The 26,429-nt window shown below is 45.5% G+C and overlaps 1 protein-coding gene across 5 annotated transcripts in view; it reads left to right on the forward strand.

The window, feature by feature from the left end:
- The first annotated feature begins 2,949 nt into the window (after positions 1-2,949).
- The window catches only part of ENOX1 (ecto-NOX disulfide-thiol exchanger 1), a 604,918-nt gene continuing 581,438 nt past the window's right edge, over positions 2,950-26,429 (forward strand). For all 5 annotated transcript variants that reach the window (XM_030882173.2, XM_030882177.2, XM_030882178.2 and 2 more), the window contains exon 1: positions 2,950-3,243. The gene's annotated coding sequence lies outside the window, so the exon portion shown is untranslated. The remainder of the gene's footprint in view (positions 3,244-26,429) is intronic.

Here is a 26,429-nt window from a genome sequence, read left to right on the forward strand (position 1 = left end):
GTGACCTAATTATGGGGGAAATTACCTGTATCCTTATGCGTGCTCACAACCACTAAACTCAACAGCAGCATTTCAGCTAACGGTCCCTGCCTTCTCACTTGAGAGAATTTGGAGCAATCTGCTCCCAGCATGAGCAGTTGACTTTGGAATTCACGGTACATCTCACAGCCTAAATTTACCAGTCTTCAGAGGCAGAAAGCTTTTGTTATAACTTTAGAGGGGCAGATTAGTTAATTGTGGTCAAATCAGTTTGAAGTGTTTCTCTACACACCCCACCCTTTCCCAATCCAGTATTTTTAAGGAAGTTAATGTTTGACTAGTTCATTGCACTGCTGCAAATTGAAAAAAGCAGTTATGTTAAGGAGCATTCCCTTTTTAGGAAGAAAAATCGAACCTTTATAATTATGCTATTAATTCTCAGTTCAACTGATAATAACATATGAAAATGAATTTCTCGGTAGAACATTTTATTATTATTTAGTGTTTAGCTAGCATGAAGAGCTATGGTTTATAGCATTTTAATCGTAGCTAGTCCTCTAAACTTTTAAGTGGGTCAGAAACACTTTCTCTCTTATGTTGTTAGTCTTTCTTTCTATGGTTTATCTTTTAAATTAACATACATTAAGATTGCTCCAAGCCTACCTTCTTATTTTTAAATGTTGGCTTCTTGTAAATGTATTTGTTTTTACAAACACAAGTCTAATCCCTTTGGTGCTCATCAGAGAAGTTATGGCTTTGTTCCATTCTTCCATCCTACCAAGTAAGCAAGCACTTGGGCAGCTGCTGAATGAAACCATAAAGGCAACTTTTTAAGCAAAACAAAATTATTTAAAATTATTTTGGAAGACTCTAATAGCCATTTTAAAGGTTGGCTGTCAAGAGCCCATTTTGGGTGTCAGAGTTTTTCTGCTCCTTCTGCAAGTTCTAGAGCTTCCTTTCAAGTAAAAATTTAAAATATCTAAGCTTTCAACCTAACAAAAAAGCACGTGAATTCCATATCACAACAAGTGGCTTCTAAGAAGATTGTAAATTGAGTGACAGAAGAGGAATCATTTAAAGGGACTCCCACTAGAGAACAGATGGCAGCACCCAAATAAATCCATTTTAATTTTCACTTTATTTCAGTTCTATTTCAAAGCTGTGATATCATGAGTGGAGAGAGAAGCAGCTCATAGAAGAGCCTGAGTTCAAAGGGACTGAAATTTAGCATGGAATGTAAAATCGAGGACTTTTGCTTCTAAGAGGATGACTGTAGAAATACCAAGGTTGAAGGATGTGGGCTTGGTGCTACAGCAGAATTAGTAGTCTGGGGTGACCCTGCATGTATTGGCAAGTAGCCATTAAGTAATGCTCTTTACAAGAGAAAATCTTGTACCCGACAAGCTATTAGAAACGTGAATTTCTCTTAAACCTCTTTTCCTGCCCTTCTACTCTAGACAAGACATTATAAACTGCTAATGAAATGTGACTTTCATGTTGAGAGACTGGATTCCCCCAGGACTGAAATGAAGCACGCTTTAGCCTTCTCACACCCAGGTGCCCCATCGGGTTCCCTGCAGAGTGATCTCTGCCAGCACCTTGGTGAGACTGCACAATGGGTCAGTACTCTCTGCTGTCATTCTTTGCACTGGGGCTCTGGCCGACAAAGGGGAAAATAGTCACACACAGGGAAATGGTATAAGTTAAAATCAAGCAAGTCTGGTGGGGTGGTAATGACTTTCCCAGCATCCAAGTCTTCGCCTTCAGGACATGTGAAGCTAGAAAACAATGTCATTCATTCAGCATTTATAGAGAACACACAAAGTACACGGTGCTGGGCTCAGTACTGGAGGGCATGCAAAAGTGTACGAAACACAAACCCTGCCCCCACCTCTGCCCGAGGATTCTTGCCAGGAAGGGTATTTCAAGTATCAACCAGACCTTATGACCCTTTAAGAAATTCTTGAGGGAATAAAAGTGCATTCAGAATTTAAAACAAGCATGGACAAGAATACCGCTAGGACAATAAGTCTTTTAGGAGAAAGGGCACGTAAATGTGCCTGAAAATTTTATTTCTATGGTATACACTGTAGCTTGGCTGAATGAGAGAGTAGAGGTTTAAAGGGCCAAGAGCGGCGCCAGGCTGGCCGGTTCTTGGAGAAGCCGGACTTCAAAGAAGTCGGATGCCTGCACAGTTAGCTGAATCCGAACAAAGAGGAAGCCGGCACTTTTACCTGGGAAGTGGATAACTTCGAGGAAAAGTGGCCTCCGAGGAGGAAAAAAGGCAACATTCCGCCCGGAGTGGAAGCCCTCACAACCCTCGACTGTGCCTGCTGACCGCACCCTTGACCGGCCTCACCCTCGCTCCCCCGCCCGGCTTCCTCTACCCAGTCTAGGCGGCAGGCCGCGCTCCGCCGGGTTCCACCGCCCACTCCACGCCCGCAGCTCTTGCACGCGCCGGCTCCAGCCGGTAATCGGCCACGTGCGCCGGGGTCCCCGCTCGGCCCCTCAGCGGGCCGAGCGCCTCCAAGGCTGCGGTGGCCGCGGTGGGGGCTCGATCCCCGTCCCCACGCGCCCAGCCGAGAAGTCCGGACAGCGGCGGTGGCGGGAGCGAGCGGCCCGGCCCCTCCCTAGAGGGAGCAGCGCGACAGTGGGCTGCGGGCGCCGCCTCTGCTGCATCGGTGGCTGCGCGTTCCGCTCGGCCCAGCCCAGCTCGGATTTGGAGCCCGCGCGCGCCGCGCTGCCTTCCCCTCCTCCTCTGCCACCGCCCCGCGGGCAGCTCCCCCGGGCCACACGCACGTTCGATCCTCTTTTCCCTGGTTTACGGATTTCCGAGGGCGAAGAATTTCGCCTCGGTCCCTGCGAGTGTCTCTCGGCCTCTCTCCCTCTCCCCTCGCGACTCCCCCTTCCCGTGGGCGCGCGCGCGCACGCTCGCTCACACACACACACTCACACTCGCCGGCGCGCGTGCGCACGGCCGCGCGCCCTGAGCCGCGGAGTCTCCAGCGCCTCTCAGCAGATCCCACTCTCTCCGGCGCCGCTACTCACACAGGCTTCCAGCCGCCACTGGGCGTCCTCTGTCTGCGGTAGCGCGGCCGAGGCGGCGGTGGGAAAGGTAGCTGCAGCCCGGCGCGGTCTCAGAGCTCCGTGCCCTGGACCGAGTCCGGGGAGAAGCGGAGAAGGAGGACGCCGAGGCGAGGAGGAGCCGCGCCGCGCCCGAGTCCGCGCGGCTGGCTGCCTTCGCTACCGGTACCGCAGCCCCAGGTAAGCTGCTCCGGGGCCCGCAGCATCCCCGGGGCGTCCAGGCTCGGAGCGAGGGTTCCGCGGTCCCGCCGCCGCCGCTGCTGCCGCCGCCGCGGCACCAGGACAGAGGCTCGGAGGGGAGTGGGCTCGGGGGGAGGGGAATGGAGCTAGAGGTGAGGCCGGTAGGGAGGGGGGCAGGGGAGCGTGGGGGCTTCACCGCAGCCCCCCGCGCCCTTCCCCTCCCTACCTCAGCTCCAGCCGGGTGACTTTTACGAGCCTGGGGGCGCCTGGCGCCCCAGACAGCTATTCTCAGCTCTCCCCCGCGCCGCCAGCTAGTGTTGGCTGCGGGCTCCGCGCCCGCCGCGCGCCTACCACCTCCCGTGCACCTTGGACAGCGCACCCCGCTGCCCGCCGCCCCCTGAACCGCACCCGGGTTCGCGTCCTGCTCGCGCAGCCCTCCCACTGCTCTCTTCTTTCCCTGTTGTCACCCTCCCGCCCTGTATCCCTTCTCCCAGCCGTGGCGGACTCCTCTGGGTGCGGGCCGGAAACTTTCCTCCCCGCCTTGTCTGAACTAGGTACTATTGTTGTTATTTGTGACTGTCCCCTTATTCGGGGAACTCAGACACAGTGGACTGGTTTTCCTCGGCGGGAGGCCCGGTCCAGCCCGAGGCAAGAGAGGCATTGGGCAGCAGGACTCGGCGGCTGCCAGGGTGCAGAGCCTACGCCTCGGTAGCCGGACGCCTGCCGCCTCCCCTCTTCTCCGGACTCCACACGGGCGCGCCTCCCACGGACGCCGCCCCTCCCCGACCACCCCACGTCCTCCCCCTGCACTGCCACGGCCACCCCATAGGTTGGACACCTGGGGCTTGCGGGTCCTGATTGGCTGAAGGCGTAACCCCGCCTCCTTTCCGGGGGGGTGGTTTGGAGTGTTGTGGTTGTCATCCCGCGGCGCGCACATGGGGGAAGTTGGGGTCGACAGGTGGGGAAGCGGGGCTCGGTTGGATCCTCTCGTCCTATTGTGTATAACTACGCTCTCACCCGCCTTCCTCCAAATGCGCTCCTGCTTTTCTCCTTTTCTGTTTTTTTCTCAACATTTTGCTGCTGTGACATTAAAAGAAAAAACTGGCTTGTAACCTTATTTTTATTAATATTGTATTTGCTCGGTGGTGGCGATTTTTAAAGCAGATCTAGAAGGATGAGGGAAACAAGTGCTTATGGGGAGGTTCGTGGCAAACTGGGCTGCAGATTTCAGTCCGGTAGTTTGGAGAAAGTAATGGGTGCCTAATGGTTATGAAGAGGGTGGAGAAAGTGAGAAGGAAATTGTTTTTTGGTGAGGGCCAGACACAGGTGAGCAACCTTGAGAAGCTGAGGGAGAAGGAAGTGGGTCATGTGTGGGGTGAGACGTGAAGGAGAAACCCGGATGGGCGCTCCCGGGAGCGTTTTGCTGAAGATGGCTCTGTCCGGAAAAGTAATTTTGACTAGTATTCAGTTCATTATTTAACACACTTTGTTTCTGTCTTGCTAACGTTGCCCTTTTGATATATTTTATAGTAATAATGTCAATCCACGTAATGGGTTTTGCTTATTCCAGTTTCTTGCGATATATCGATTTGCAAGTGGTAATGAATTTCAAAAAGTGAATTTCAAAGGCTCCTTTAGAGGGATGCACTAAATAGTTAAAGTGCTTTGGGGTATTGTGAAGGGAGACGGACGAGCATTGCATAAAATCCAAAGACTGTTCTGGCATTATTTAGGGTCTTTGCAGAAATATATGTGTGTGCGTAAGTGACACTGATTTCTCTTCATTTCAAAGCATGATTGCCTCTAGCACTTTCCAGCTTTAATTCCTTCAGGCTGTTTTGATGTTGTGTCTGTACATCTAAGAATATTGTAATTCTTATCTTTAGAAGCCTTGTCAGTGGAAAACAAACAGCAACTGATGCAAGCTAATGTTGACAACTTTATAGTGAGTACACTGTGCATTATTTTATTTGTAAGCTAGTGAAATATGCAAGAGCAACATAGCATGACTGTTATTCCCTAGGGACCAATATCAAAACAAAGTGGGGAATCACATGAGGCTATTCCAGGGAGCACAGTTCAATTATGTAAAAAGTGAATATATGTTAAGATTCTTGGGTGTAAAGAAAAGCAGAATATTCCCACTTGAATTATTATCTTTGTACGCAGTGGTAGCAGATGATTTGAAGTAAAACGACATATTAAATATGTTTGATGATTCCAAAGTAGATAGTAAAGGCTTTCCATTTATTATTTTTATATAAGTAGAATTACTTTTCTGACTGAAGAACTTTGTATTCAAAGGACAGAATTTGATACATCTGGCAAATTGGTAATTATTGCTATTGTTGAGAAAATAATTCTTACTGTGTTTTCATATCTCCAGGTCATGCTTTGATTTGCCCTCAGGGATTTAGATTCTAGTTTTTGGCCTATCAAATTGAGATGGGTTGGAGGTAGGTAGAACAAAAATATATATAGTCACACACACACATACGCAAAATGTATGTATGTATATCAGCACACAGCTATATATTTATACACATAATTTGGGGGTACATTCAGTGTGTTTAGTTATATATATGTTATTGTCATCCTTAGAATTTTTTCTCATTTCTCCTTGTCCAAATGGTGGCCCTGTTTTAAACTGTGGAAAGCATTATCACCAGTAAAATTGGCCAATAGATCATGGAAACAGACAATAGTATTTTGTTGCTTGGCAACCACCTACTGTGAATGAAAAACAAAGCAGTGACAGCTGCTTCCACGTCCTGACACTCATAACTGTAGCTCAAGCATCGCAACCCTCCAAATGATGATCTACTAACTTTCATTTGAGGAAGGTGAAGTGGTTTCCTTTTGGGGATGTTTTTAAAATGTACAGTTAAAATTTTTATTATAATAAGAATTATATTGGTATTGTGGGATGAAATGAAGCATCTAATTTCAGTTGCCCTCCTAAGCCCAGTATAAACTGAAAAATGCAAGACTGGGAGGATTGTTTAGACCCTTCTCATTCTTCCCTTCATAGTCATTAAGCACCGTAAGCACATTTTCTGCTGCCGTTAGATGCTCTTAGGATTTTACAAAAACTTGAGTTCTCTGTGATACCTAAATAGGTGACTGGATTTTACTGCCAGGAGGGAGTTAGAGACTGATGCTTTGGCCTAACCCTTTAGTTTTAAGGGACACTGAGGCACAGTTAGGTGTTGTGATTTGAGCCTGGTTACAGAGTCATCTCCAGGATGTCTTGCCTTGGGTCACACTTGAAAAATTTTCTCCTGTTTCCTCCCTCAAATTATTCTTTCTTTGTTCTTTACACAGAATTTGTAACCAAGATTTTTATGCTAATAAAGATACTTAGAAAATACAGTAATATTTGGGAGTCAAAATTCAGTGTTGACACCAGGCTACATTATGGTTTTAGATGTATTGTGTATTCAGCCCTCAGTCGCGGAAAGTCCTGTGACTTTCCACCTCTTTCCTCAAACTGGGGAAGCGCAGTCCCTTGCTTTGGTAATTGTTTACATCTTTGGCCAACCTTTAATGATCTGTTATTCTCTAAATGAATTTTAAATAGGGATGAGATTGAGGATTGTGTTGGTCAGCTTGTATACCTGCAAGAGTTTAACCATTACAGCTAATTAATCACGTCTTGTGGTCTGTCTGTAACGTGATAGACGTACTGTTTAGATGTACTGTTGATCTAGTGATCCGGGCTCAAAAAAAAAAAAAAAAAAAGATACAAATGAACTTATTTACAAAACAGAAACAGACTCACAGAGAACGAATTTATGGTTACCAGGGGTGAAGGGTGGCAGGGTGGATAGATTGGGAGTTTGGGATTGACATGTACACACTGCTATATTTAAAGCAGATAACCAACAAGGACCTACTGTATAGCACAGGGAACGCTGCTCAATATTTTGTAATAACCTAAATAAGCAAAGAATTTGAAAAAGAATAGATACATGTATATGTGTAACGGAATCACTTTGCTGTGATTCACCTGAAAGTAACACAACATCGTTAATCACCTATGCACCAATATAAAATAAAAATTAAAAAAAAATAGAGTACATGGGACAGACTGTGTAGCTGCATAATCTTCGTTTCAGTCTTTTCTCAAAGCTGTCTTGCCAAAGGTGTTACCTGAAGCCTGCTTGTGGAGGACAACTCATCTATCTGTGAGAGATGGCAATAGTGCAGATTGCCTCTAACTCTGAAATGATAATGGAGTCCTGGATGGCGAACTTGGATCACATGTGCATTATTAAGGCTTTTTTCTAAACTTAGGCAATGTATTGCATGTGTGATACATTTTGAGGTTCCTTATGCTATTTTAAAGAATCTGTATTCTGTTATTTATTATGTATGACAAAGGTAGTCACTGAACTTTAATACACCTTAACTGGAAGAGGAACTTGGATTGGCCTGGTTGGAGAAACAGTGTAGTGACAGTATTAAGTACCATGGCAGAGCCATTTTCACCAGAAAAGCATGCACTGTAGCAGATTTGTAGGGGAAATAAATTGATTTACAGCATGTTTAACCTAGTTTTAGAAGTCTGCTATTAACTTGTTCTAGCTCGAAGGATTTCCAAGCAGAATAATAATTTCGCAGATTTCAAGTGAACGTCACTGATTTTTAAAATCGTTTTTCACAGTCTGGTTGTAGTTTGTTCAGGACAAGTGCTTGCTTTGGATCCCCTAGGATTAATCTGAATTTTAAGGTTGTTATTATTTTTAAAAATTCAGAACCATTTCTCTTTGCGTGGCATGATGTTAAATATCCTGTAGGTCATACATTTAATTTATTCCACTGGAATCTTGAAAGTTAATGAACTTTCCTCTCCTCTCTTCATGTTCAAGAGAATATGTATGCGTACGTGTTTGCATTCTTTTCCTTTTCATGGTTTTCATCCTAACGATAGAGCACCAAAGGGCCTGATTTGTATTTTTTTCATACAGTAAAGAGGTTTAAACAAGAGATATTTGCGTTTTCCATTCCCTTATGTCAGCTTCTGCTATTATAACCTGTAAACTCTCACCCACACAAATAGGATGATTGCTAAACAAGCAAACAAATAAATATTTATCCAAGCAGCATCCCATTTGCTGCCCTTCAGGCTGGCCAAGAAAGCATATTTTCTCACTCTTAGACACACATATACTTCCACACCCACCCACATACACATTGAGTTTAAGGTCCTGTAGATTCTTTTTTTTTTTTTAAAGAGTAGATGGAAATAGTATTTGATTGGGAGACTCGTATATGATAGATTTTAAGTAAAGCTGATATATTCAGATTCTCAGAAACGTAGCAGCAGAGGAAGAATTAAATTGAATTATTCCCTTTGGAAAAATTTCAAGTTTATGCTGAGAACATAACCCATGACCCTTACAACAGTACCCGCAACAGAGCCTGCCACGTGGTAGACACTTAGTGTGTATTTTGTGGAGTATGCACCTGCCGCCTCCTTTATGTGATGCTGCAAATATTTCAGTCTGTATCTGCATGAATAGCAAAAGTTGGGGAAATGGAGGAGAAATGATTGTACTTTTCTAATTGTTTCTGGCCGTGTATAAAAACATGTCAAAACAACTAACTTAGCCGGTGATATTTTGGAATATACTTCTTGTTGGTGTAGAAAATTATATCAAGGGTATTGATTTTGCACAAATACAGCCATCCTAAGTACAGAAGAGCACTTTAATAGCCCACAGCAGCATAACAAAGGTAACGGCAGCTGGGCCGAAGGAATACTTTATTTAGCTGGAGCTGGAGGGTAAAATCTGTTCCCCCCAGTGTAATTATCCAGACTGGAGTATGGCCAGGGCGCTGTGGTTAACAACCCAGACGGGGAGAAAAGCCGCCGATGAGGTCTTTAGTGACTCCGACTGTCCAGACCTCTGCTTTGGTTTGTAAGAGAGCACCTTGAGTAGCTTGAAAACCACAGAAGCTGTTGTGCATTTAAGGGATAGAGCCCAGAGTTACCATAGAGGTCCCAGGTACCAAATTTCTGGTGATTGGAAGAAGTCTTAATCCTGAGAGATCAGTGGCATTGAAATAAGACTTTCTTCTTCATCCTGCTCCATCTTTGTGAAGTATGTGAAGGGCGACCGTGTCTCTGGGGACAGCCCTGGCAGAATCACCAGGTAGGGTAAAGCCTGACAGGCTTCCAGTTCCCCGTAAAGCATCCTTCACCTTTCCACCACCACCTCCGTTGTTTGTCTCGCTTGTAGGGTTTAATTCACAGTTTTGTAGCAGCAAGTGTCTGTTAAGGTGTATGCTGATCAAAGGTTATAGAGCTTTTCTGGAGGGATTCCTGAGTGTCTTCCACATATTAGGTGCTCAATAGATACTTGTTTCATTTTACTACTATTTTGAGAGATAGGGAAGATAGTTATGTCCACAGAACCTATGTAAGTAATACCATACTAGTTCCTTTTAGGCTGATTTCTTTAACAAACATTTATGGAGCATTTACTGTATGACTGGCATAGTACTGGCTTTGGAGATCATAGAGATTATTAAGGCACAGTTCCTGCTTGTAGCAGAGAATATGCTGCCTGCAGGGAAGACTTGCAGGAAGTACACAAATTCAGTGTGGTTTACAAGTGACTGTGCTGCGGGGAGGGAAGGGGGAGGAGGTTTGGAGAACAGGGCAGGGGGCGGACCATGGAAGAACTAGTAAGACCCATCAAAGATTTGGAATTTTATGATATGGGTCAGTGTTTCACAATCTTCCCGTTCTTGCCACAGTACTGATTCCTGGGTCCCAGCCCCGGCCCCCCGAATCAGACTCTTCAGGGACATGCCAAGTCGAGTAGACACATTCGTATGCCCGGATGCTCACTGCTCCCACGCACATCTGCAGAATTCTTCTGCAAGCACCTACTGTTCTCCACCTGAGGGCTTTCTCTGTCACATGTGGGGCAGCTGTAGGGCAGCAAAGTTAGATGGCCCCAGGAGTGGACCTCATCCAGTGATTGAAGAGAGCTGGGTGGCAGTACCCTAGCATCTTGGCCCATCGGGTACAGAGACTGATGTGTGTCCTACGCTGTGTCCCAGGATCCCCTAGTGAGACTGATGATGTTGCCCACGGTGGCTGTCTGCTAGATAATCTGGGCTTTCTTGGCTGCCTTCCTTTCCCGTACTAGTCCTTCCTAGGATCCCCTCCCAGATGAATAGCTTGCATTGAAATTCTTTCATGGACTTCCCTGGTGGTCCAGTAGTTAAGACTCCGCGCTTCCACTGCAGGGGACCCGGGTTCCATCCCTGGTTAAGGAAGTTCCGCATGCCACGCAGTATGGCCAAAAGAAAAAAAAAAAAGGAAAAAAGTAAATAAATTCTGTCTCAAGGTCTGTTTCTGGAGAAACCCAACGTAAGATACTGAAGAATCTGCTTCATTTATTTTTAAAATAATGCCCCCACTGGTTTTCTTCATTAGGCAAATTTGGGCACTCCGGCCTCAGGTGATAGAGAGCTACTGAAGAATTAAGGTGAGGGCATCGTTACTCTTGATCTGCAGCTGAGAACGACCTTGCCGGCAGGTGTGTGGGGAATGGATTGATAGAGGAAGAGTTGGGGGCATGGAGACCAGCTAGGAGGTGGCGGTGCCTAGACAAACCGAGAAGATTGTGACTGGGAGGCTGGAGATGGGGAAAGGATGCAAGAATGATTTGGGTGGGAAGCTGGCTGGAAAAGTCAGCAGGACCAAGAGGCCTGAGATGTGTGCTCACTTAGCTCATCCCAAGACGGAGACATCAATCCTCCACCCGCGGCTCGGCCTGCTGTCCCTCCAGCTCGATATGCCCTAAAGGGCTGAGACGCCTCTGCCTTGCCTGTAATCGTGGTCAGGCTCTCTAGAGTTAAGTAGTACAGTTCTGGGCATAAATAAAAGAAGGCAGAAAGATAAACTGAAGCATATAAATAATTTACCACCAGATCATTAAGGGAAGAAAGTTATATTTTACTGGCGGGATTCGTGGAGTGGTAGAGGAGAGTTGGAGAGACGTCTGTAGCGCATGTCCATTTTGCGATGAATAGTGATTTTTTCCCGTCATACTCTTGGCTAAGAAGGGATTTTCATCCAGCATCAGTTTCTGGAAGACCTAGCAGGCACTTCTATCTATTGTTTTCCCTGCTTCTCCCATAGCCTATATTTTAGCTAAGTGAATGAGTGGTAGCTGGGAGTGGGCTGGCTCTTTCTTCTTGGTCTGTCAAAGTGCCAGGCTTTTTTCTGCAGTTTCTCCTGCCGGTTCTTAGGCCACCAGCTCCCAACGATCAAAGGGTGTGGAGGGTGGGAGAAGGGAAGCATGCATCCAGGAAGAGAGCGGTTTTGAAATGAATTCTTAATCATGAAATGAGCAGGTTAAGGCTTGTTCGCTGATCTGAAATAAGATCAGGCAGTCTCCTAATTGTCCCATGCATGAAGCCTAAGGTCCTGGCTCCGTCTGCAGTCAGAAAGGCAAAGCCTGAATAATCAAACAGGAGCAACCTAGCACCGTCATATTTCTGCAAAAGTAGCACTGAGCCAATGACAAAGAGAAGACGGAATTCTGAGAAGTTGTAGAGGGGGCCAACACAGAGTTTACTGGGCCTTGCTTCACCGGGAGGTCAGAGTCCTGACGGTAGAAACACCGCGCTTGTGAGTGTACAGACCGGAGACCGTATGGGTGAAACACGGTGGCAAGGAAGAGGCCTTATTAATTTAGAAGAGTAGGCACGTATTTATGATAGTTTTTAATTAAACTTTTTATTTGGAGATCATTACAGATTCATGTGCAGTTGTCAGAAATAACATGGTCAGAGCCTGTGTACCCTCTACCCATTTCCCCCCTGTGGTAATGTCTTGCGAACCTATAGGGCAGCATCGCAACCAGGACATGGATCGCTGCGGTCCACCAGTCTTGGTCAGGTTTCCCCAGTTTCACCTGTACTCATTTGTGGGTGTGTGGGCCCAGGCGTGCATGCGTATATTTTCTCCTATTAAATACTTATATTTTAAAATTTTTTCAAAGAACCTTTTCCCCCTAGGATTTTGGGGGAAAAAATGCACTTTTTATGACTAGTCTTGGATTAATTGTAACTGAAGAAAGGGTATTAACTATAGAATAAACCCCCCCCCCCCAACCCTTGCAGCTCGGGGACTGTGCAGAGTAGATCAGGGTCACCTGCACGCAGCAGGAAGGTCAATAGGCCAGTCCGGCAGGTATGGCTTCCACTTAATTTATTCCTGTGTGACCATTATATGGCAGTAAACAAACCTTTTAAAAGTGTATCTGTTGGGAAAGAGGCTTGCTTATTACAGCTCGCTGTGACTCCTGGTCCTTGCCCCAGGCTTCCTGGCCTTCCCCCCCACTTCCCCTCCGTGCGCCGGAGGCTCACCCCTGCAGGCTGTTCACCCAGGTTTCCGAGTCAGCTGGCTTGCTGTGTTCAGCCCGTGGAAGGCACGTGGGAGACAGCAGGGAGAAGGGCAAAGCCAGGGAGGGTATTTTTTTCTTTCCTCCAGCTTCGCGCGGCGTTCCCGAGCGGAGGGAATCCCTCGCCGGTAGCACCACTCATGCTTGACAGACCTCCTCTGGTTCTAGCTGCTCACAAGTGACCTTGGCCCGTGGACTCCAGCAGCAGCCCCTCCTTCCGTTGTCTGTTGTCAGCCTAGGCAAGGCGGCAGCTACCTGCCCTTGCTGATCTCTGGATTATCTCACTGTCACGTGTAGGCTCTCTGCTCCCCCATCACCTGAGTAACCAATTCTCTCTCGTAAATTTCCTCCGTGAAAAATACCTGAAGAGATTCCTATTTTCCTAGTTAGACAGTCCCCAGGTCCGGAAAGCGTGGGCATGGTGTCACTCTGATGACGTTTTCCTCTTTCTGACATTTTGGCTTCTTCCGCTGCGAAAGTCTGGCCAGCTCCAATCGTGGCAGAAAGTACCTGCATTTAGAACGTCACTCCTCCCACCAGGAGCCTCCTTTACTGACTATTCATCCCCTCCTAGTCTCTGGTTTTCCAAGCACTGATTTCCCTTTGTCACATTTATTCGGCATTTTGGCAACCTCTCCTAGTGTCCTTGTTAGTCTGTCCTTGAGCTCCTCTTTTTACTCACCATCTCTACCTGAGTTTCTGCCAGTGGTTCTTACTGACCTTACCTCCGTGGGTAATATCCTTATGCCCGTATTAACATGTTGGTCTCATGACTCACTCCCGAGCGTCCTCTGGGTTACAGGTTACGCCTCTGCCCCCTAAGGATTTGGTTGTGCCAGCGCTTCACTTCCCTGCACAAGCGTGCTTTCTAAATGTGTTACCAGGCTCCTCCCCCTCATCTCCTGTAGAAGCGCACGTGGTTCTCTAACAGAATCATCGGTGAGAACGTCAATAAGGATGCTTTGGGAAGAAGGGGCTAGGGCTCCAGGAGCACCTGCGAGGCTAAAGCCGATTGAGAAGCCACGTCAGAGGAAGCCGAGCCGGTGGCCAGCTGGCGTGGTGGCCTCGCGCACTACCTTAAGGACGCTGTTCAGGCTCCTCCCCCTGTCGGAGAGCAGTCTTGTTGGTTGCCCCCATATTGGTCCCATAGTTGGCCGCATCGGGCAGCTTTGTCCCTTCTCCGGGGGGTCCCCAGCCAAGCACAGAGAGCTGGGAGTTGGAGCAAGGAGAAGGCTTTCGAGCTCTCTCCGACTAAGATGCCAAGAGGTCGCACAGACAACCCAGTTGTAGGTGCCCCATCCTCAGATGTCAGGAGCAGTACCTTCAGGCGTTGCAGCACACATGGGGTTACTCTAAATTCACCACCAGGTCTAGGGACTGGGGCTTGGGAAAGCCCAAAGCTTCGGCGAGAGAAGAGTTTAAGTGTAAAATTATACTTATATACTTATACACTATACACTATATAAAAGAGTTGAAGTAGAAGAATAGCCTATGGCATGGGTGGTAAATGCGCTCAGGTCTTGACGTTCTCCTGCCCTTGCAGGGGGAACAGGGCTGGAGAATGTTCTATGGGCTGGTGCACCGGATTTTGCACAGATGGATGTCCTTGGAGCTGGGCCACTCGCTGGCCTCTCCTCTGCCCGGTGATCCCAAGTGCTGAGACCTGGGTGGGAGGACTGTGGATTAGGTGGCTCTGGGTGAGCTGACAATGGAAAAGAAATAAGCTTATTTTAAATGGGCATAAGCTTTGAAGGCAAGTAATTAAGACACACTTCAGCCTCTTGGACAAATTAGGGTTCTAGTTAATACAAATGCAAGATTGGAAAGAATAAATCACTCGCACACCTATAATCACTGAAGAACAGTTTGTTTAGTAACAAAATACCAATTATGCCTGCTCTTATGTGAGTTTCTCCTCTATTTCCCTTTAAAAAAAAATCCCTCAGAACAGACTGAGTTGAAGGTCCTTTCTTCCTGGGTTGGACTCTATGCACTTTCCTTCAAGAAAGTGGTGCCCATGTGAGGGCAGCCCGCGGTTTCTCCTGACCTCCATCTGAAGCCTGGTCTTTTACCCAGTTCAGTTGCATCTTTCTGCAAAGGTACAGCCTCCGTTTCTTTCCTTATTACTCAGCGATGTGCAGTGGCACAAGGAGAGAGTTTTTAAAAGGCATTTCCTTGAGCATCAGGGACTTGATTCTGTCCAGAAACACAAAGCAGGTGCTGTAGCAGGCAGAGAGGTTGCTTTCTGTGCCTGGTGGGTGTTCTCCATCCTGTGTTGAGTTGGCCCTAAGTAGTTTCTGATTTTTCTCATCTAGTTATTGATGTCGACATATATATTTTAAATCTCCCGTCATATTGTGACCTAGCTCGATACTCATTTTGTAGTAGAGATTTAATGTTTTTGGAGCAAAGCATGATACATAATCTTTGTGCCAAATGAGTAGGTATTTATGGTTTTCAGGTTCCCACTAGGTTCTGGAAATGCAGTAGCGAACAAAAATCCCTGGTCCTGTCCTCCTGGGAGTCCATAGTTTACTGGAAAAAGTATCAAGTAAAACAAAAATCATTATGTAATTGGAGCTCATGATAAGTTCTTGGAAGAGTCCAGATTTCTCTGAAAGGATACCATGAGGTGGTCGGGGAAGGCCTATATGGGAGAGTAATTTATAAATTAAGACCGGAAGGTTGACTGGGGTTATCCCACGGCAAGGTGGTGGGGAGGGTCCCATGTATGAGGCCCAGATGTGAGAAAGAGTCACTGGAAGATAGCCAGTGCGGCTGGAGTGCAGAGAGTGAGGGTGACAGTGGCTGGAATAAGGCTCTGAGATGTAGGTTAGGGCCTGATGATGCCAGACCTACCAGGCCAGGCTGAGGACTTTGAATTTTAGCCTAAGTGCAGTGGGGCGCCATTGAAAAGTTTTTGTTTTTTGTTTTTCTTTAAATTGGGGTGAAACTTATACAACATAAGGTGAACCATTTTAAAGTGAACCATTCAGTGGCATTTAGTATATTCACAGTGTTGTGCAGTTGCCACCTGTGTCTATTCTAAAACATTTTCATCACCAGGAATGGAAATCCCTACCCACGAAGCAGTTATTGAAGGGTTTCGGGGGGAGTCACATGGTGCGATTTGTAATGTGGAAGATCTTTCTGGCGAGTTTCTGGAGAAGGAATCGGAGAGGGCAAGAGCGGAAGCAAGACAACCAACTTGGAAACTGGGGTCAACTCCAGGGAGAGGTGGTGGTAATGACCTCCTGGACAAGGGGCAAGAGTAGTGACCATAGATGTGGAGAAGGATGGAATGATCCAAGGAGAGTCATCTAATCGGGTTTGATGATCTGTTAAGGGATTTGGTCACCTTGTAATAACCTACGTCACTCTTCCCCAAAGGGTGATCCGTACCCTGTTTAGATCTATGTAGGATGCTTGTTAAAAGTACAGCTTCTTAAGCCCACCTCAAGATACTGATGCAGAAGGACTGAAGAGGGTCCCTAAGGGGTTTCTTACTGGAACTGAGGTGTGAGAACCACTCAGTGTCTTCTTTCTCATTCTGATGCCCTTTCAGGTTGAAGGCGGCCAACAGTCCATCCAAGTGGGATGAATTAGAACGAGACACAGAATAGACAAATGGATAACCTAGGGCATGCTTGTGATTTTGAGTGGGAGGGATGCTTTCCAGAGATGTATCTTTAACTTGATCCCAGAGGCAGATGTGTAATATAGACAATTTTATGGGTGGTGTTTATCTTTGATTCTTTCTTTCGTGGAGTATTGGGACTCTCCCAGAATTAAATGGTGACTGACTGTGAGCCATGACATTACATGAAATACAGTGTAGGTACAGTATAGTAATTTATTGTAAAAGAAACACGTGCAGGAAATTAACTTCTAAAACAAACCATCCTAGTATTTTTGGAGTCACCTTATATCTACAAGATTCCTGCTACTTCAAAGAGATGTTTACTTCACTTAACTGATTTTAGAGCCAGAGTTTCTGAGACTTTATTGTCAGAAAATCCTACAAGCTGTAGTAAAAATCACCAATAAACAGATCAGGGTTTTTGTCTTTGACTTCTGTTTCCCATTTGCCTTTGGTACGTTTTTCTAGCCCAGTTCTTCCTCTCAGAGATGTCACTTCGAGCCAAGTCTAAGCCGCTCAGATGTTTCTATCCTAGTGGTGTTTGGACCTTTCAGATAATCCTCGTCCTCCCAACAATATATGTAATATGTTTGGTTAAATTATACCTTTAGAACTGAAAAAGCTCACAGAGAGCATCCAGTTTTCTAGCTGGCTTGAAGTGATTTAAAGTGACTGTAATCGTCCTCCACTGCTGAGGAGTGGGGTTAGGTTTTGGGGTGGGAGATCTTCTCCATGAGCAAAGGGTATGGATGTCCAGCAGCAGCGAAGGGCTGAACCCTCTGCATGTCAGCATGGTAGCACCCCACACCAGCCGCCCCTGGGTACTTTCTGTGCTCACTGTCACGTGTGTTACCCTCTCTCCACCTCCCGCCCTCCCGCCCCTGCCGCTTTCCCTTTTCGGAAAATGAAGTGCTCAGCTTCTTTAAGAAGATGTTTCCTTTTGATTAATATCATTTCCACTCTTCTAGAAAGACACTTAGGCACCTCTGGCTGTGTTTCTTTTTCAGCATGTACAAATTCAGATCTTAAAGCAGTTTCATTGCTTTGTCATGGAATTTTATAATGAAATAATATTTTGAGTGCCTGGGTAGCATCTTCAATTTTTTTTTTTCCCCCTCGGAACACTTCAGTTTGGAGAGGGATATGAGGCAAAGCCGTCCACTTATTTCACACTAGAGGGAAACAGAATCAGTAAATAGCCAGCTTTGTTTAAAGCTTGATTTTTCTGCGGCCCCTCCCCCCAAAATGCATGTTGTTGTACGAGAGCAAACACTATACAAGAATACAAAAAGGAAAGGAAAATTCTTCGGAAATAATACAGTTAACCATTGCTGACATTTTAGTAAAATTCTTCCAGGAATATCTCTCTGTGTCTGTATGTCTTTCTCTGTCTCTGTGTGTGTGTATACATATAAATATATATATATATGTATACACACACACACACATATATATTACATATACACACGTACGTACACACACAAGATACAGATAAAATTCTAAATAAATGGAATTTTGCTGTACATGCTATTCTGTAATCTGCTATGTTGTTCTAATGACATGTTCTGGGCATCTTTCCATGTCAACAAATATATCTCATGTTGTTTTTTTTTTTGCGGTACGCGGGCCTCCCACTGCTGTGGCCTCTCCCGTTGCGGAGCACAGGCTCCGGACGCGCAGGCTCAGCGGCCATGGCTCACGGGCCCAGCCGCTCCGCGGCATGTGGGATCTTCCTGGACCGGGGCACGAACCCATGTCCCCTGCATCGGCAGGCGGACTCTCAACCACTGCGCCACCAGGGAAGCCCTATATGTCATCTTTTTAATGACTGAATAGTTGTATTAGATGCTTTTCATTGTAAGTAATGCAAATCCCAGGGCAAACTAGCTTAGATAATAGGAACATACTGAAAAATCCAGTAGGTAGGGTCTTCAGGCATGATTTAGTTGGGATTTAGGATTTCTTTCTTTATAATTTTCTCTTTCCTGCTCTTCTTCATGCTCCTCATGGTGGCAAAATAGCTGTGGTTCTAGGGGCCCATTCACTATCCAGAGAAAGAGAGCTTCCCTTAATCATCAAACAAATCATTAAAAAAAAAAAGTCCTGGCTTCCTTCTGCTTGGACCATTTTAGGTTAAATGACCAGGGCAGGGACTTCCCTGGTGGTCCAGTGGTTAAGACTTCGCACTCCCAGTGCAAGGGGCCCGGGTTCGATCCCTGGTCAGGGAACTAGATTCCACATGCATGCGGCAGCTAAAGATCTCCCATGTCGCAGCCAAATAAATTAATTAATTAGTTAAAAAAACGTGAGCAGGGCAATGTTCTGATTGCTTCAGATTTGGGTGGAAGTTCATGCTAACCCTTCTGGACTTTATGTATAGGAAACTCAGAGTACTGGTAGAAAAGAAGGGAAACAGCTTGTTGAGGAGGCTGTCAGATTTTATTCTAGGCTTACTGATAGACATTTGTCTCCAGTTTTTCAATCTAGAAATCATTACAGCTCAAAGCATGCTTGTAGGTACATCATTTTACACTTGTGCAATAATCTCATTTGGGTAGATTCTTATTAGAAGAATTGCCGGTTCAAAGGGTATGCCCATTTTACAGTTAATAGCCATAAGCCATCTAAGCTATAAGACCACCCTTTTGCCAATTATACATTGAAATCCTTCCACTGCCTGTTGGGAGTTTTTAATTTTTTACTTTTTAGCTTTTGAATCTTTAAGTGGAGACTTCAGACTTACAGCAGAATTTCAGATGTCACAATTTCTCTGAGCAAGACACATTTGACATGACAGAGTTTAAGGTTAATCAGAGCTTCTGTGGTGTAAAATGTTTCACCAGGAAGGCAAAGAGAAAAGGATGGAGAGGAATGCATTCTACCAGCTGCAAGTCTAGTGCTTGATGGGCGATGGCTCAGGGATGGGCTCTTCGGCTGCCACTGGCACGTGCTCTGCATTCACCCCGTCACTGTCTATCTCACGTCTCAGTGTGATATGAAGACAGGCCAGACATGATTGGAAATGCCGGCAGAGGATGGTCATTCAGACATTTACCCTGCACTTTCAACTGTAGTACATCTGAGCTTCTTGCAGTTGAATTTAGTAGGAAAAAGCTAACTTGGAAATCAGTGGTCTCTCGGATGGTAGGACCTTGTGTGCCTTGGTCATCCTTTGGAGGATGTGAGTGGGGAAGCTCATGGGAAGACACACTTTCAGGGACCCAATGGCAGTGGGATGCTGTTTGCTGGGATAGCATTTGTTAGTGTGCGTGAGAATGGTGTGTGAGTGGAAGCCTAGCAGGAGAATTACAGTTAGCATCTTTTGAGTATTTTCAGGCACAGTTTCAGATGCCATCCTGTTTGATCCTCATGGCAACCTTTTCTTATGCCAATAATAAGAGGAAACCAAGGCTCAAAAAGATTGAGTAACTGGTCCACTGTCATAGCTGGTAAGTGGAAGAGGCAGGAATTTTGAACCCTGTCCTCCACCACATTGTGTTCTGTGATGCTCCTTGTCTCCCCAGTAGAAATGATTAGTAGCGACATGCTTTGTTTTTTCTGATGATGCAAAAGAAGGAATATAATCTCTAGTATTAAGATATGGCATCGAAGAGATTCACCTGAGGATTGTAAATGATAAAAGGGACCGAAGTGCGAATGGCCCAAATGAGGTGTGTGACCCAGAAAGCAAAGAAGTTGCGTCAACAGTGACAAAGAGGACAGGCTTCCCTGTAGGAAGTGACTGCAGGGTGAGAGTTTCATGAGCATGAGACATGTAGAAAGGGGCCAGATGGAAAAAAGTAGGTAAGATAAAACGTATGAAATACGTGAGCATGTTCCAAAGCTATGCATAGGCTGAAGAAATAGAAATTATTATTGTTAAATTAGATATGTTTGTCACAGAAACATATTTCCATGACAGCATTTTATCACCGAGTAGAGAAGTGGCGGAGTTTTGGAGATGTGTGAACTCGGCTGCTGTGTTGTTGATTTGGGTTCAGAACACTAGAAGGATATGGCTCGATGCAGTCAAATAATATCCTCATCAAGAAGAAGAAGAAAAAGGGAAACTTACAAATGAAGCACAACGGTATCAGGTGCAAATACATTTATACGGGAAAAGAGAACGTTAGGGTATATAGCATGCTTCGTGGAGAAAAGTAATGGCTTGAACTCACAGGAATGGAATTACCTAAGACAGGGTCAGTTCTTCTGACATTTAGAATAAGGAAGAGTTGTTTGGATCGTGGGTCAGAACGAGGGCTCCAGCTCTCTGAGTCTCTGTCGGATGCCGAATACCGCGTGGAGTCGGGGAGCACCACCAGGTTGCGTGGCCCCAGCGAGTCTCCTCTTGCGCATGGGAACCAGCGAGTTGCTGTCCTCAGGCTCCCGTCTGCTGCCGAGCACAGCCCGTGCCTGTGATGTCTGCCAGTGGACAAGGTGATTCAGAGCCACGGGGGAGCGTGTAAGGCTTTGGCGAGTGCCCAGATATATGTGGTAGGCCCCACTCATCGTTAGTGCTTTGGTGGGAGCTGAGCGCGTCCTCTCCCACTGATGCTCTAATGAAGCCATTATAGAATATCTGCTAGAGTAGCTCCTTTGTCATCTTTCCTGGGAATCAACTCCATTGCCCAGTTGCACTGATCATTAAAAGCTTCCTGAAGCGTGTAGCCCAAACTCTTCTCTCCTTGGCTGCAGGCAGTTGTGGCTGCCCTATTTGGCAGTCGCCGTGAGTAGCTGTGAGCCCTAGTGATGTTATTGGCCGAGTTGTTAAACAGAAGCTGAAGAAAGTTTGGCTCCCTGCATCCTTCAGGGCAGAGCTCCTGGTCCCAGGGTGAAAAACAACGGAAACAGCCACTGAAAGTGTCATTGAGTGGCACACCGTGAATGGCCTTCAGTGCCCAACGGGGGGATCCATGCCTGAAGAAGATGCTGTTGCAGACTTTCAGTTGCTCCAGATCTGTGCTCCTGTCTCTTTAGTCTCCAAATCTTAGCGTGAAATATTTAGTACCCTAGGAAAGCTAAATTAATGGTGAGTCAAAGTAATTAAGGCAAAGTAAATAATCTCCAAGGTTCTCATTCCCCGTGAAACTAATTTCATATCTTATCCTTCATGTGTTAAAAATAGTTCTCTGCTAATTCAAGATGCCTGTGCTCTGTGTTGGTGAAGTGCACTTCAGTTCTATTGAAAGGATGCAGATTAGAGAGTTATTTTCAATTGGGCAATTTTTTTTTTAAGAGAGACATTTATTTTGGCACCAGGAGAGCATGAATCTCTTTGGGTGAGCAGAGCGGGGGATACAGCTGTGGCTGGGCAGTTGATGGGCCAATTCGCTTATGATCGCTTTCAGCTGGGATAGGCTTTTTCCTCCTTAGAGTGAGGACTTTCCGTTCCCAGCCGTCTAGCCAACGATCAGGTTCATTTGACTCTTTTGCAGGATTTTGACTAGTCATAGCTTGACCTTGAATATGTCTACACGTTCAGAAACTACATGTGTTTAGTTCTTCTGAGCGAGGGGAACGTTGGGACATGAATGTCATTTTAGAGTCTTTTCTCACCTTGAAATAATCATGACATATAACTAAGGGAACAGTTGTGAGCGTATGGGTTTTGAGACATCAGTGTACCCAAGCGGATCCTTCTACAGCTGAGCTATAGCAGTGACAATGCCCCATTGTCCCAGGCCCGCAGGGGACATGGTGCTTTGGCTTGAGTGAGGAGAGGACACTGTGCTTCCTCAAGCCAGTGGAACAGCTTTCGGATTTCTCACTGTTACAGCAGCCGGTCTTAATCAAGTGAGAGAATTCCTTCTCTTTTTGTGACAAGAGAGTATTTTGGTTAGGAAGAACAGAGGTATTTGAAGAGAAACATTCAGCATATAGTCCTCAGTTACCTACAGCTGAAGTGTGAGATCGTCATTCTGCTGTTGGCCCCTCCCAAGATCCTTCAGTTCCGTTTGCGGTTTTGCATTTGAGGTGACAGCATGCGGGTGCGATCTGCAGTATTCAGTGGCCGTCACAGAGTGGAGTCTAGTCACACATCCGTGCAGAAAACTGTGGTTAATTAATGGAAGGAGAAGCACATGTAGAGAGACTTTAATGATTCTCTGACTTTTAGATATTTAGTTTCAGTGTCAGGAGAACATTTTTTCTTTGGGACAGTGAAGTGTCCTCTTTTGCTAAAGTTTAAATTTCTCTCCCTGAGAAAAGAATATTGAAGTTGAGTTGAGTGTAGGCATGTGGTAGGTATGGGGAATAATAACTTTTTTTTTTTTTACTATATGTGAAGATATACTGTATTTGTACACTGTGGTGTTTGTTTGAATATTACCATCTTTATCATCATTATTACGTACATTTGTACAGCACCTAACAATGTGCAAAGCACCATCTCATCTTTTGACCATCATGACTTCTGAATGGACTGGGTAACGACTATTATCCCTTCTTTAAAGGTGATGAAACTGAAATTTGGTAACGTCAGTTCATTATTCATTCCTTCATTGAGCCATTCTTTATTTCACAAACTTTTACTGCACGTTCTCTAGTGTGCTGACAGTTCTGAATGTACAGAGCTGAGATGATCCCTGCCCCGAGGAGCACGGAGGCTACAGGAGGAAGCGGGCAGGCATAGATAACTAATCCTGTGTCGTAGGCAGAATGATGCAGATAGTGTTAGAGGCGCCTACAGTGAGGCACCATCCCTTGCGACCAGGGAGTGGGGGTACCATTCACACAGGTGAGAATTAAGCTGGGCTCCAGAGCGGTTCTCCAGGTAGAGGACGTCATTCAAAAGGGAGACGCAGAGGCACAGCAGAACACAGTTATGTCCAGGAGAGTAGTGTGAAGTGGCTGGAGCACTGGGGACACATGGCAAGTGCAAGAACGGGGAGATGAGGCTTGGAGTGTCACATAGCTTGTCTATGACAGAGTCCAGAAGGTACAGGGCTTTCTGCTTCCTGGTTTGACATTTCTCCTTTACACTAGGTTCTTTGTTGCCTATTTACGTTTTCTTTTTTTTTTTTTCTAAGTAAATCGTTAGCACCCTCTACACAAGCCATGTTAAAGAAAATGACAGGTGGGGATTTCACTTGACAGGGTTATCTCAGGTAGCTAGAGATGTGACTTCTTGCATTTTGGTCGGTGTGTGAATCTGTGCATGTTCCTCTGTATGAGCTGAGGTGAAGTGACAGTGGCGGCGGGGGGGGGGGGGTGCCGAGGCCCAGGTATGCTCGGTTAAATGTTCTGACAGGTGAAGCAAACGCTACTTCGTCAACCCAACAGGCATGCTTTTTCTGCCTGACCCTGACCCTAGTTTAGAGGTCTTCCAGGTTATGTATAGTTGGCACTCGGAAATCTAAAAGCTTTTAGTAATTATCCTGAAGGGGATTTTTTAAAGCTGTTTCTCTGGTTGAAATGACGTTTTGTTCACAGAGCTGAGTGAGTGCTGGAAATAATTGAAAATGACTTGAAGGAGGGGAGGGTAAAGTGGAGGTAGGCATATTAGCTGCTGGCTGAGATTATTGCTTGAAAGCAGGCGGTTTTGTTAGATTCCATACACTGTATGTGGTGTAAAGAACAAACCTTTCCATTTTTTTTCCTGAGAACCATGATGCTATCTCAGTAATTGAAAATAATCTTCTAAAGTTGCTCTTTAACTAGATTTACACAATCCCCTTTCAAATCAGCTGTTATCTGCCCTTACATTTCACAGTTAATGTTGCTGTCTGCACAGCCCCTGCTAACAAGAAGATCAAGTGTAACTCTTTTCATGATTTGAAATAAAGTGTTTCTATTGTAATTATCCCGGCTCCTGGTTGTGCCGTTTCAAAAGTGGACTCATTTCTCAGCTGGGTTTATGAGGATGTTTCCTTGTGGAATATAAGGCCTTCTGTTCCAGCAGTGTTTTCTTTCACAAACATCTCAAGGATTTCTCTAACTCTCTCATTTTCATTTTTTTTTTTTAACATTTAAAAACATTTTCATAGATATTTCAGGGCAGGGGCTGGGATTAGGGAGAGGTAGGGCCTGGGCCGTTTTTTCTTCTGCGATGCTGAGTGACACTGGTGAGGCATCACATCCCCTGTTTATGTTTTTGCCAACCTCATTTTGGCAAAATGAGAAAAAAACCCACTAGGCCTATTAAACTGCAGTAGGCAGGTTTTAAATTGGTGTTTTTCGTGGTGGTGAGAGGGTAAACATTGACGTGTCCTGCCAGGGAAGGTTGTGCAAAGCTGTGGAGCCTCCTTTGGAATTCTCCTGGAACAGGATACATTCTCATATGTTTAAGATAACAGATTCTCTACAGGTCTTCTGCGTCTGTGCCGATGCGCGTAACTCTCTATTTCCAGGCTGCGCTCACATTTTATTTTTAAGTTGCTATGTTATCCCTCTTGCATAATTGATCTACAAAAACCTTCTGCTTATTCCAGGCTAGCAAAAATTTCAGTGACGCATTTTTTAAAATCAAAATTGCTAACTGCTTACTTCCTCAAGGAAGACATCAATCAACGGCCCTGGAAAGACGAAAGGACATTAAGTCCTATGTACGTTGGAGTACTGAATCCACTGGAGACTTGTACTGAGGAGGGTCTCAGTGGTTAGTATTTGTTACTGGTATTTGGGGAAGTGAACTAAGAATAGGGCCGGGGATGGAAGACACTAACCGAAGCAACTAGTTGCTTTTAAGACTTCTTCTAAATATAGTCCACAGGGCTCCACTTCACCATGTCCGTTGCAGTGGTCACACTGATACCTGACTCTTCCAGTTAACAACAGTGGTCCCTTAAACATTTTAAGCCAAATTTCCCTTGGGTGCAAAAGAAGAGGATTGGACAGGATGACCCTCTAAGATTCTCAACTGCTTTGAATTGATGAATTCTATTAAATCTGAAGAATATTCTGTGCACCTGTATACCAGTAATAAAGGATGTAGACTTAGGAGCCATCGTGAAGCTACTGGGCTGCCATTTTAGGTTCTCCACTGTGTTGATCAGCTCCATTAGTAGCAATAATTGAGGATTGACTGAATCACTTAGACTCCCTCCTAATTACATTAACTAAAATATAAATAGTCCATAAATACTTCAGACTTCATACAACGTGACACTTTTTTTTTTCTTAAAATATCTTCTGACTTTAGGTACAGTATATATGTGTTGCCTCGTGACTAGTAAGAGAGTAAATACCTTGCCTAATTCCCACAGTTGGCTACGCACAGTGCCTTTTCTTTGGATGGTAGGATTCCAAGTGAGTGTGCTTGTCCCAGATTATTAACTTCCTTCTGGTGAGAATGGATACCACTGGCTTACTCTGGTTGGAGGCAAGAGATCCAGCTTCTACTCTTCTTTCTATATTGTGTTTTGTCCGGTTCAATACTTAACTAGTAGCGCTACCACTTAAAAGGACATACAGGAACAGTTGTAGGGAGTTAAATTCAAATTTTATCCCCTGGTTAACTAAACAACTGAGGAAGTTGATAAGGAAGAAACTCAAACCTGAGAGTTAAAAGGAAGCTAACTTCTCACCCCCAGTTATCTCAGAGAACTGAGACTTGGCTTCCCTGTAGAATAAATAATCTCTCCTGACCTGCACACCTTTTCCTCTTTCTTCTCAAGGGTAGACTGTCGACAGCCCAGGGAGTCAAGGGAAAATTGGAGGGAGGTATGCATGGAAGAAACGGAAGCGGCTGCATCTGCAGCTCGCATTTATCTGAGAGCTCCAAACAGAAAGCACGCAGTGGAAGGAGAGACCGAATTGGTAACAAAGTTTAAATTGCCCCAGAGCTGCTTTCATTTATGAGCTTCTCAGAGTAATGGAGACGTTGCCAGAAGAATTCTGCATACTTTTGCCAACAGTGGGCTATCCCTCCAGACGGATCTCAGCAGTCCTGGCCATGTCACGTGCAGCCAGGCACTTTAAACATCATTCTCCTACCTGTACTAGTACGTCCAGCTTTATTTGACATCTGGTGTAGAAAAAGAAGGAGGATGTGCAGTAATTCGATTTGCAGGAGGCGGCAGCATGACCTAAAGAAGGACACAGACGCCTGCTTTTATTTGTATTGTTTTCATGTCGCTTCCTGTTCTCCTGCTGACTACTTGGAATGCTGTTTCCAG

Source organism: Globicephala melas, chromosome 18, assembly GCF_963455315.2.
Source record: "Globicephala melas chromosome 18, mGloMel1.2, whole genome shotgun sequence".
Classification (NCBI taxonomy): domain Eukaryota; kingdom Metazoa; phylum Chordata; class Mammalia; order Artiodactyla; family Delphinidae; genus Globicephala; species Globicephala melas.